At 37.8% G+C, this 12386-nt stretch overlaps 2 long non-coding RNA genes across 2 annotated transcripts in view; one reads left to right on the plus strand and one right to left on the minus strand.

The window, feature by feature from the left end:
* LOC112988176 (uncharacterized) overlaps nt 1-12386 on the minus strand; it is a 154804-nt gene that overhangs the window by 105590 nt on the left and 36828 nt on the right. The gene's annotated exons all lie outside the window — the stretch shown is intronic.
* Nucleotides 10192-12386, plus strand: part of LOC135327937 (uncharacterized) — a 31194-nt gene continuing 28999 nt past the window's right edge. The window contains exon 1 of the long non-coding RNA XR_010388588.1: nt 10192-10331. This is a non-coding gene — a long non-coding RNA (uncharacterized LOC135327937). The remainder of the gene's footprint in view (nt 10332-12386) is intronic.

Raw genomic sequence — 12386 nt, forward strand, 5'->3', positions numbered from 1 at the left:
AAGACTGTTTAACCATATGTGCTACACACAGCATTTTGGCAGTATGCCAAAGGAACTCAGAAACTTTCTTCTCTCCAGTTTTAACAAGAGCAGGTCTTTCTTAGTTCAGAAGTTACACCTTCCCAGGTACAGCAAGTGCTACCTTCAAAGAGGCTAATATTTACTCCCAAACAAAAATCATGTTAAACAGGATTTTGGACAATAGCATTAAATTAAGGATAACAGTATTATAGGGGTTATTCCTCAAGAAAAAGCTTCAAACACAGGAATTTAAGAGTTAAAGTTTCAGATAAAACCTATAGACATATGTAAGTTACACATATAACATATGTAATATATATGTATAAGAAATCCAAACACATTAAGTTATGAAACTGCTGGGAAAAGGCACTCAACCTTACTTCCATTCTAAAATGAATGGAATAGCAACCATAGCAACCATAACAATCTATAGCAACCATATAGTTATGATTTGTCCCTATTTGTAATCTTACATTTGATTAAATTAATTAAGATGCCACATTTGCAGGAAGGGGGTGTTTGTCATCTTCTAATCATGATCCTAGGAAGTGTATCAGTCTGGGACAGTAGAAAGGCATCAGACTACGAATGGTGAGGTTTCACTAGCACCAGATTTCCATTATGTGTATGCCTTCCTCTTTTTCTGCTACTTCTGCTCCCATCAGTCACCATCCTCTCAGCAGACAGTCTGGGAAGGGGCACTGCACCTTTTTTCTGTGAGAAGGTTAGGAATTTCCATCTTCTGCTGTGTGTTCCTTGAAGGCATTGGGACCCCTCCCTCCTTCATCAAGGAGATGTCATTTCTGTCTCAAACTAGTAATGATCCATATATTCTGAAGTTCCCAATTTTCAGTCTCACTCAGGTAACTTAAGACAACTGTTCCCTTTCCGTTGCACCCTTCTGGGAGGCATCAGCATACAATAGCTGATAAAGAACAAGATAGACACAGGTGTCCTGGGCACTTTTCAATGCCTGTATTAGGACAAGTCCTTCTGTCCCATCTGCTTTGAAAACCTTGGACTCTCAAGAGAACATATAAACACCCAGAGCTAGATTAAAGTATCAGGAGTAGTCCCAAGCAAATTCAAATAGCTGTCCTTGATTAACCTGCTTCTTTTGGGCTCATAAACAATGACAAGGTCATGAAGTGTTGACAACAGCAGGTCAGCGAGCCAACTGTTTTTTTTTTATTTTACTATTTTTTCATCATTCACTTAGAATATATTGTATCCGATTTTATCCAGTGAACACTTATATGACCAAACATAGGCTTTCACAGTAGATATTAAATAATTAAAAACCACATTGAAATGATAAACCTACAAGCATTTTTATAGGTTTGAAAGACAGAAATGGCAAAAACACTACTAAAATATAAATTTCAGCTGTATTTTCTGTTATTAAATCTGTGGTAGGATACCTCAATCACAAATGAATTATAAATGGTTATTTGGATACACTTTGTGTCTACACATGATGACAGATAATGACTGACTGCATAGGAATTTGTTTGCTTTGAAATCTTCCTTTTGGGTTTCCATTTTCGTTTTATAATGAGCAAAGGCTCAAAACCAGCATCTCTGAAAACCACCTGGTCTTACAAAACATGCACTCCTCTCCAAAATACAACCTCCCTTTGTCATTCCACATTTGGTTTCATGTAGCTCTAAAATTACACAGGTTTTAGGTGAAAATAACAAATGGAATTCCCTGAAACATTAAAGCTATTTCCTAATGTTTTCCCATTCCACCAACTTTTCCTATAATGTCTGCTCTCAGTGTCAGAATGCAAATATTTCCCATGATGGAACACCTTAAGTTTCCAGCTCTTCAAGTCTTCAGACAGCAGAGTCCTCTCAAGCTAAAAAGGCTTTGCAAAAGTGTGAAAGTATTTTCCACCACATTGATGAAAAAAAAAAAAGATTTTCCATAACATATATAGTAGTGTCCCACTGGGACACTAGCCAAAACGTGTGTTTTTCTGTCCGGTAGTCCTCACATAGAATCCTTTTCCTATGCTGCAGATGCAGTGAAATCACTGCTAAACATGACCTACGCTGGCTGTTTGCTGCAACTATACAAGGAGAGGACTGAGAATCAACAACTCAAAGCTTCTTTTAATAATATGAGGCACAAATGCAACCAACCATTGACTTTTTGATCTTCAAGTGCTTCCTTGGTCCTTGCAATTTCCAAGACAATTCTTAAACTATCTCTTTTCCATTTGTTCCCTCAGGCACGTTTTTCTATTTCCTGAAGGAGTCTTCAGATTGAATCCTTTTTTCCAGCTAACTATACAACATATTTCACTACCTGTTTTGTTCTGGTTGCTTCTGTATTGTGAGGGGAAGAGCAAGCTCAGAAATGAGAGTCTGTGTATCAGTCCACATTCCTGACTGTTTTCCACTCACACTGCAAGCTTAGTCCAGTGTCATTCCAGCTCAAAACCATTCATACTATGTTTAGGAAGAGCCAACCACAGGATGCCCTCCAGTGGTCTGAGCTGCCTGTCTCCAGTCCTCTGACCTTGAACAAAAGCTCAGGCCAGCATGAGGAGACAAGCCTGCTGAGGCTCCAGTTCAGGACGAGACAGAGCTCAGGACGAGAAAGCCTCTGGATGCAGATTTGAAACTTCACAGTGAGGATGATGGGTGAATCTGGTTTTAGAGTCAGGCCGAAGCACAGTTTACAGTGTATTGACACACCTAGTGGTGTTGGAAGAGTTCCTTCCAGAATTGTTCTCTTCCAAGAAGTGTCTCCTGTGTTGCCTAAGGATTTTAATTTCCTATCTTGCTTACTAACATTCTGCTTTAGAAAATAATAGCCGCAATTTCTACAGTCAGCATCTCGGGGCTAAGCAGTGGTATGAAATCTCCCTGAAGGACTCTCCCTGAAAGAAATCTTCCTAAACTCCTCGAGTTTAAATTCAATCTGATTTTAAAACTTCTCTGTATAACAAATTCTAAAATCAACCAGTTGTTATTTAGGAAGAGTGTCTTATTTTAAGTACTGTAGAATAGCCTTTCTGAAAACGAAAAAGCAAGCTTTAAATTGGTTCTCTAAACTTGGACCCAAAATGTCAACTGGCCATGTTCAGGTAGGGGCCTGAAGTGAACCACTATCACTTTTATATTAGATTAGTCTGTCTCTCGGATCACCTTCCATACTACACACTCAATAACAATATGTATCTGCTAAAATGTTAAATATATTTTATATAAAAACATTTTGTATGAGTCATAATATGGTATATTCCAACTGTAGTGCAGAGGGACGTATTTAACTTGGGTTTTGAGAAAGCACGATTAACAGTGCTCAAAGCAAAGCCTGCATTTTGTATCTTGAAGCTCATACTTAGAAATACACAGATCCATTCGCAGATGGTCATTGCTAGCACAGTGAAGACAACAGCTAAAAAGCCTGTCTTGGAGCTGAAAGGTTGTGGCACCTAAAGAGTATCATAAAGGACTGGGAAAGTCAGTTTCCCAAACGGCAAGCCTGGAAAACACATAAATAAATCTACTCATCCACACTAACGCCTCTCTGGGATATGATCAGATAGAAGCCTCTATAAAAATTGCTAGGAAGAAGTTAGAAGACAATAAAAAGCATGAGAACTATATTTCATTATATCAAAATATAACTGCTCCTATGAAGAACGAGAATGAGCTCACAGAAAACTACCTAATCAGGAAAGACAAGCTAACAAGTTCACATTACCCGAAAATACCCAATCTTCACCAATTAATTTCCCATCCAATAGTAAGACTAGTATATATTTATAATCTGCCTTGAGACTGACTATTGTGACTTCTGACTATCAGAAGCTTATGCCTAAACTAAAGGACATTTGTTACTGAACTATCCTGGGACTGGAAGAGAATTACTTTGGCTTGTCCTAGCATTTATTTGACCCGAACACAGATTGCAGAGGTCTAGGATGCCTGCCCAATACACAGAGAACCACAAGATATACTGCTTATCCATCATTCCCACTTCATTCTTTCAAGCTCTATCCCATAAACAACATAAGACCTAAAATGTCACAGACCTGATAACTCCCTCTTACAACATGTAATGGAGAAAGGCATCAATGTTAGTCTAATAAGCTATCTTTTCCACTTAACTCCTTATGCCATAAAGGCAGATCATCAAGTGGGCGATGGTATTTGTGTGTTTATTTGAATGTGACCAGGGAAAGTGCATACAGGAAAACAGCATACCCTTACATGGCATTTATCTGTCCACCCATGAACTGGGTGAACAGGAAAGTACCTTCTTCCACACTATAACCCTCAATATCTTGATTTTCTGTCAGGTTTTAAATTCTATCTAATTAGAAGATTCGCTACTCCTTATGATACCTGACTTTCACACAGTTTCTAATTAGTCTTTGTAGCAGTCTAAATGAATTGTGATATACCAGTTGGTATGTTAAATGAAAACATCCAACATCACCATTTTTCCTTAAGATTATTTACTTCACAGTAAAGGGATTTTGTTCTGAGAACAGCACACTTCAACATTGTGCCGGAAACTGAACTTGAACTAGAAGTCATTAAAACAAAGAAAGGTGAAAGGAAATGAAACCAGCTTGAATATTAACTCCAATATTTTTCAAAAATATTTCTCAGAGTAAGAGTCCTAACTGCGAAGAACTGTTCATAACATTGCACATATAGATACCACTGAAGATCTCTACACGAGACAGGTACATAAGAACTGTTGGCACAGTTTGCTGCAGTTCTCACTTCCATGGCAATGTTTCTGAGGATAATTCTTCCTTCCATTCTGCACTGCAGATCATTACTGTCTATTCTGCACTGCAGCACCTCTGGAGTAACTCAAGCAGAACATACCACGGGGTAAGAGATGCACAGAGAAGATTCTCCCTTAATTTCAGGTTACGATAGTAGGATGCCTTTACAGGCCATTGCCCAGTACCTGTAGCCTATACAAGGCATTGCTATACATAAGACTAGCAGTACCAGTCAGACCAAGTTTGGTATCTTGTCTCTGATAGTGGCATATAGCAGATGTCTATGTGAAAGAATAATGACAGGGCAAACACAGACTGCAGCCTCCAACAATTTGTGGTTCGAAGGTTTCCTGGGCCAAAAGTAATTTCTCTGCATGAAGTAGCCCTTGTGGATTAATTAATTTGTATAATGCTTTTTGGAACCTAGTAGTTGGGGGTCTTTCTCACCACCACTTCACTTTTGTAGCAGACACAGTATTAAGGAACCTGCAGCTGGCTCTAGATTATCCCACACCAGTGAACCAGGTAACAACAACAAAATCACAGCAACAGTCTTAATCCACCAGAGAAAATGGGAATGGCAGAAGACTTGATGAGCAGCAGTAGCACTAGCCCAAGCCTTGTGACAGTCTCTTGGGCTAATCTGGTTTGTCCATCCAGCCCAGTCCCAGTAGGGGACTCTCAGTTACCATGCACAAACTCTGTGATTAACTTGGACAGCTAGGGTAAGCTAAAATGTATATTTATGCAGCATTTGAGTATCCGTCCTGCATATTGAGCCACTGGTTCTGATAGTGGCTCAATTTACAGTCACTACTGTCTACCATTCTCTCTCTCTTTTCCCAAACCTTTCTGTCTGGGTTTCAATTATGCCTGTTGACACGTTTTTTACTTTTTAGTATATTTCTCTTGTCCTTTTACTCTAATCTTCCTTCCTTCCCTTCCCCCTCTGTCTCCGCTCCTACTTCTACCTCATCACTACTTGCTGTTCATCTCTCACCCATTTCTCCAACACCTCTCACTAGCACACAACTGAGCTAGGCCATGCAATTAGGGTTTAATGATAAACCCAAGTGGAAACAATGTCTATAAAAATATAAAGTTCACTTTATAGTCAGAAAGTCACTGGTCTATATTGACGATCCAAAAGACACTACAATAAGTATTATATTAGCACGTTTTCTTCTTGACAGTATCTTTAGAGCTGATCTGCATGGCTACATTTCTTAACAGGGTTTTTGGCTTCTTTCCTTCCTTGTATTTTACAATGGTTGTTGGACTGAGGGGTTTCTAGTTTAATTTGAAATCTTCAGCATACCACATGACTGAACTAGGTTATATTCTTTTCCTGGTTTGCAGACAGTTGGGAAGCTGGTTGGTATTAAGTATGAGTTTGACTTTGGGGCTCTGTTTTACTCTTCTTTCCCTGTGCTGCTAGGCTTTTTCTCCTTCTTCCTTGTGAGAACGGTGCTGTTTGCTCTTCTTCCCTTAACTACAAATTTCTGGTAACTCCTGAGGTACTGGGGAAACTCTAACTGCTTCCTGGAAAAACACTGACTAGTTTTGCTTTGCCAGGGAAAGGAAAAATGGGTAAGGAAGCCAGTTGCAGAGGACTTTCACCTTTTTGCACTGTAATTAGCATGACTGATGCTTCAAACCCTCATGAACAGAAGCTAAAAACAATGTTGCTTGCAATAAAGTTGGGAACATTTCCCTTTATGTCCTGGATCCTGAGATATAACTTTATGCCTTATACATCTACAAGGGCAGATCACTAGGAAACAGGGGACACACTGACTGCATGGATAAGACCAGCCCTGGCCACAGCCACAGTGGAGAGCAGACAACAGCTCAGGAATAGTGCCAGCCAAGAGAAGATTTTGAAGAGTCGGAAGACTGCACTCTGCCCAATGTACCAGAAACAAATGTAATCCACAGAGCCCCGAGAGAAGCTGTTGCAGTCATCTATATTACAGCTCTCTTGGTGCATCCATTGCTGAGATCAACTGATGTGAGCAATATTGCTGTTAGAGTATTTTGCTGAAATCAGTAAGTTTAGGCAAGACCTAATGACTAACTAAATTCATAGCAGAGTATCTGAAGCATCTCCCTGAATCTGAATATCTTAAGGCAGTTCACACTACCAAGATTCACAGGACTAAATCAATCTCAGCTCTGTATGCAATACTTTTTGCCTATAGGTATCTACACTTCTGCAAAGAAAAGGCATTTCTGCATGCAAAACAAGCAGATTTATCTGAACACCACATATTTGAAATGTACTTTTCAAGTGTAATTATGCATTCAAAAACTTGCTTAAGTATCTCTAAAAATCTAACCGTCCTTTGTAAAAATCTATAGTAGTGTACATTTGTAGTGTGGCAAGTTTTTCCCCATATCTGTTACTAATCATTTGTCAAATAATTGATTTAGGAAAACAAAGTAGCAAGATTCAAAAGCACTACTCTTTCTCAGCCAAAATACATTCACAAAAGGATAAAAGGGCTTTTAATCTTTCTGCCTTTCACTGTTTATTTCACAAGTAACTAAGCATTTTTTTCTGATAGCTGTCCTCTCCCATAAAAATGGGGGATTCAGAAAATTAGTTATGATCCTCATTCTGTAGATCCTACAACGTTCTTATCCCTTCAGAATACACAATTTACAGAAGCGTTCTGCAGAGCTGAAAACAAACTTGCCTATTTCAGTGTCCACCAGACTCAGCATACTACAGGAAAGATTTTAAAAACAATTTTTTTCTAAGTGAAGAACAAAATGATTACCTCTAACGTTTAGTAACTGCTTTAGCAAAAGCTTCTCCTGTTCCATTTGTTTTATTGTGAGTTAGCACTCTGGCAGAAGACGAAGGGTTAATGTCAGACTACATCTTCTGATACCCTGATTGACTTTCCTCATCCATTGTTTTCAAACTTCTTTTGAATGGTCAGGAATTTTCTGCCTGAACAAACTTTCAACAGAAAACAGAGCTGGGGCAAATAGAAAAATGAGTAAAATAAAAACTGACTGTGCTGGCAATACAAAAAGGAGATTTGGTTATAAAATCTCAAATTTCTAGCACTAGAGTTTATTGTAGAAATAAATTAATTAAAAAATGTAAATTTTGCCATCTTATGGCGAAATTATTTAAAGATATCAACATTTTGACAATGCCATTAATCTGGCAAATTTCGCTTTGGATGAGCTTAATATTCAGAACTGAAAAGGAATGAACCCAACTCTTTGGAAAAGTCTTCTAAAAATGCTTTTTAAAATACAAAATCACTATATTTCATAATCCTATTCACGTCTCAGCTTTCCTTTAGGCTGAAATTTGATTCTAGAAGTAGGAGTTTTCAATAATAAAAAAGAGCTTCTAATTTTGACCTTCTATTTTGATCACCCTTAGCATTCTCATATTACTACTGGTAGCATAAAATATATTCTTACAAAAAGCAAGACTAGTGCATTTCAGTTATGGTTATCTATTGATTCAGCTACACTTGAATTGATCTCAAATTGTTTCAAGCAACTGTTCTGCACCCAAAACACCACATGAACCACAGAAACCAGATCAATAGATTTCAAGTGAAATAATTGTTTTCCTTTGTAAGACCCCATTACTTCTTGAATGAAGAACTGTTTGATTGACCTCCAGGAAAGCAGCAGATGTGAATAAGCCAAGCACCTCAGGCCTTATCATTTAAAGTGGGGCCTTGAAAATTACAGGAAAGTACACTGAACATGTGCTGGGTGAGCTCTGGGAAATACACAGCTGGAGAAGTCACAGAACTTCATTTTACTTTGATAAAATGAGATCAGCACATGGCACATGTGCACAAATAGACTTCTGTAATTAGTCACTCATGAACACACATAAAAATATTTTACTAGTTAAGAAAACAGTTCAAGGGTTCTTCAGTGACTGGTTTTGTTTTCCCAGTGTCAGTGTTACTGAAATCATTTTCTGGCTTTGTGAAATTTCACATAGCTGTGCCACTGAACTCACTTTTTTCACAGCTGCCTACTACATAATTTTAATGCTTTGTGCAGAGCAGTCATTTGTAGATTCCCATATTCAGATACACAAGGTAGAAGCCATAATCCAGTTCAGCAGCTAAGAAAATCAGGGTAACCCTATTAATTCTACTGGCAGGATGCAGATTTACACCAGAAAATCATTATTGGGATGCCCCAAATGGTATCATAAGAGGTTCTGTCTACCAGAGTAAGATAGGATCTTCTAAACAGGCTGACTGTGGGTTGATACAGCAGCTGAGCTGATGTCAGTATAACACATACAACCCTAGGAGAGGAGATGCTTATAGTATGCCCAGGCTGCAAAACCTGCAGTACTGTATGGGAACTCCTCACTGCTGTCTCTACTTCTCCTACCACCTATGCAGTCAGTGCTACTCCCTATACCATCATGCATTCGTATCCGTGGGAGAAAGTCTTACAACTTTCTTCCCTACCTGAAACTTTTGCACAGAAGAGACTCCAGCAGACCATCACCTCAGTCCATTACAACAGGCAGAAACAGGGTGACTGCAGAAAACTGAGCGGGTATGTTACAGAAAACTGTTGGAGAGCTGTGGTATCTGAGGACACAGGTTGGTGGTACAGGACAGAGCAGCTGGACAGGGGGTTAGGACCCCTATTGACAGTTACTGTAAGACAGCATTGCCAGAAGAAGCAACAAACCTGGCAGTCCTGTCCCACGAATCTCAGCCAAAAATACTATGCTCTTCCCATTATACAAAGACTTACATGGCACACAGCCACAGCAAAATTACTGCTTAGATAATGCACACAGTAGGCACCAATACCAAGCTACAAAAAACATATCCACGTCTACTTATAAATTGTAGTTTTAATGAGCAATTCTATTTTTAGATATTTTTTACCCTCAATTGATGCTCCTCCACCCACGAGCCCCCCAAAAAGAAGCAGCAGGAAAGTAGAGCATAGCAGTGTTATTTTGTGATGGTAGGACAAGAGTCGCTCTCCCAAGTACCAGTCCTCCCAGAATTGGAAATCTTTATTCCGCTAATTATATTGCAAATAAACAAAACACTCACATTATACTTTAGAATGTTCTTGTAAGGAAGTTTTGGTTAGCTCTTTGCAGATCTTAGACCTGATCTTAGGGATTTAGTCTTTTATGTGTGCAATTAACTGCAAAAGCCTTGTCATAAACATTTTAAAAGGTCAAAGAGATTGCAACAATTTTGCTAAAGAGATAAATGGTCAAATAAAATATTGAATTGTTAATTCCCAGGTGACAAAAAGCTGCATGAGTCAGATCAATAAGAAGACATACAGAAAGAATTCTGGGATAAAGGGCGGGTCAACCTTGAAGTGTTAATAACTTGCTCCTATTATTTTGCTCCGGCACATCATGTGTTCTTGCAGGTAACAGAGCACTTAACAGCAAATTAATGTCCACTGAGTCACAGAAGTAAAACTGGGCATCAGAGATGATTAAAACAAACTATTTTGAAAGGATTTAGCTCTATTAATCAGCAAAAACAGTGGGTTTATAAAAGACAGGTAAGAGCTCGATCTTACTACTATTTCTAATCATATTAGTCATTGCTGGATAGAGGATACTCTCCATCTGTCTGTCTGTCTTTCGCTCTCTCTCTCTTTCTCTCCAGAAGTTCACCTTTCAAGCTTGTTCTTAATGCCTTGAATTTTATTAAATAGTAACTTTTGAAAACATATGCTTTATTTAAGTTAAAAGTATAGTAAGAATTCAGTACGTTAGATGAAAAGGAGTATGCTGAAGCAAATATTCAGCTGGTCTATGCTATCAAAGCTGTTGTTACAAACCTAGGACAATTTATATTAGCCTAAGGTTTGCCCTACAGAATAAATTAAAATATGTTGAAGGCGAGACACAGACATTAGCATTGTTGCCAGGTATGTGTTAGTCTAAGAGAAGGGAGATTCTTTCGTGATCTTTCTTAGGAAGATAATGCTGTGATCATTATGTTCAGCATTTCTATCTGCATTCAAACAGCATTTTATAACTGGAGCTACTTTATAAATCAGTCTTCCTTTTACTATGAAAATCATGTCTCTCTGTTACATACTGGACAGTCAACTCAACAAAATGTAAGTTTGGAATTGAAAATGTACACTTAATATTCAAGATTGACTAAATCTGGATAGAAAGATCATTAGTTAAAATACTGAATATGAAACAGGGATTCATACACTTGTTTAGCAGATAATATTTTCTCTTATCCACCCCATTCAATATAATATTAGTTGGACTATAATAAAATTCATATGAAACAAACTTTCTTATGAAAACTCCACTCACCCAATTTCATGACTTCTTTTAGAAGAGCTGACTGATATTTTTTTAAATTGTTAAAAATTCCTTTCCATCTTATTCATAAAATTCCAACAGCGAGCAGACAAATTCCAAGTATGTCACTTAAAACAGTTTATTGAATGACTTGGGTTCAGAAACTGGCTCTTGCTTAACAGCAAGGTAGAATGGGCTCCCATTTTCAGTCTATTTTTAGGAAAATATTAAAGAGAATTTCAGGCAGTCAGAAGAAGTTAACTTGACAAACACTCTTCTCAAAAACAGTTCTATTTTGTAGACCCTTCCAGAAAAGATTACAAGCGAGGTTAAAAAATATATGCAAAGAAATTTGTCTCAACAATATTAATTAAGGAGGTTTTGGAGTAATGGATAGACTTTTTCCAAAGTAGACTAAGCAACTCTTGGAGTGCAAACTGTGAAAAAAATATGAAAGTCTATCAGAGATCAATAACTCCTGCCATGTACTGAAAAATATCTACCAGTATCCATAGGAAGGTAGAAGTCTAAGGAACTCAAACTATTCCAAGGCTTTATGTAGTGATATAAAATATAGACAGCAATGTCCATATTGGTCCCACTGGACATTTGAAGCAAAATGAGCATTTGAAAGGTCAGTAATTTTACTGGTGCCAAATTGGATGTTAGTCATTTGCATAAGACTGAAAGTCAAATATCAGTTTGAATTCCACCAGTCATATGTAAATGTAATCACCCCATACCTCTAACAGGAACCTTATGTCATCTGGCATGAAAAATGCACAGAAAATGCATAACCCCAGAAAGCATGCTGAACTAAGTGGTACATATGGCACCGTATAACATATGATACTGCAGAGCAAGCATCTAATTTGCAGGCTTTATAAGTGCCATGAAAACATTTTTTAATCTGTCAGCAAACTTTTAGAGGTTTGGTTAGCTACTTATTAAGGGATTTTACAGTTGAAGATTCTAGTGCACCTCAGAAGTATCTGCTGGGATTTATGCAGACTGCAGTCTAAAAGGATTTCTTTTAATTGTTTTTAATATTTAAACAAAAATCAACTTGATCAGGTCAAAATTCATCTTTGAGGCATGATTTTAGCTTTAAAAAGAAAAAGACACATTAGTTTATTTTTCCAGAAAAGATATTTTCACTTTGTGTCTTCTAAAAACATCACCTGATGTATATACAGCATGAGGCCTCAAGGCTCATTCAATCAGTGGCAGTTTTGCCATTGAAATTAATGGCTATGGTATCACAACTAGATGAGTCTTCCTTTTCCTTA

This window comes from Dromaius novaehollandiae, chromosome 3, assembly GCF_036370855.1.
Source record: "Dromaius novaehollandiae isolate bDroNov1 chromosome 3, bDroNov1.hap1, whole genome shotgun sequence".
Lineage (NCBI taxonomy): Eukaryota > Metazoa > Chordata > Aves > Casuariiformes > Dromaiidae > Dromaius > Dromaius novaehollandiae.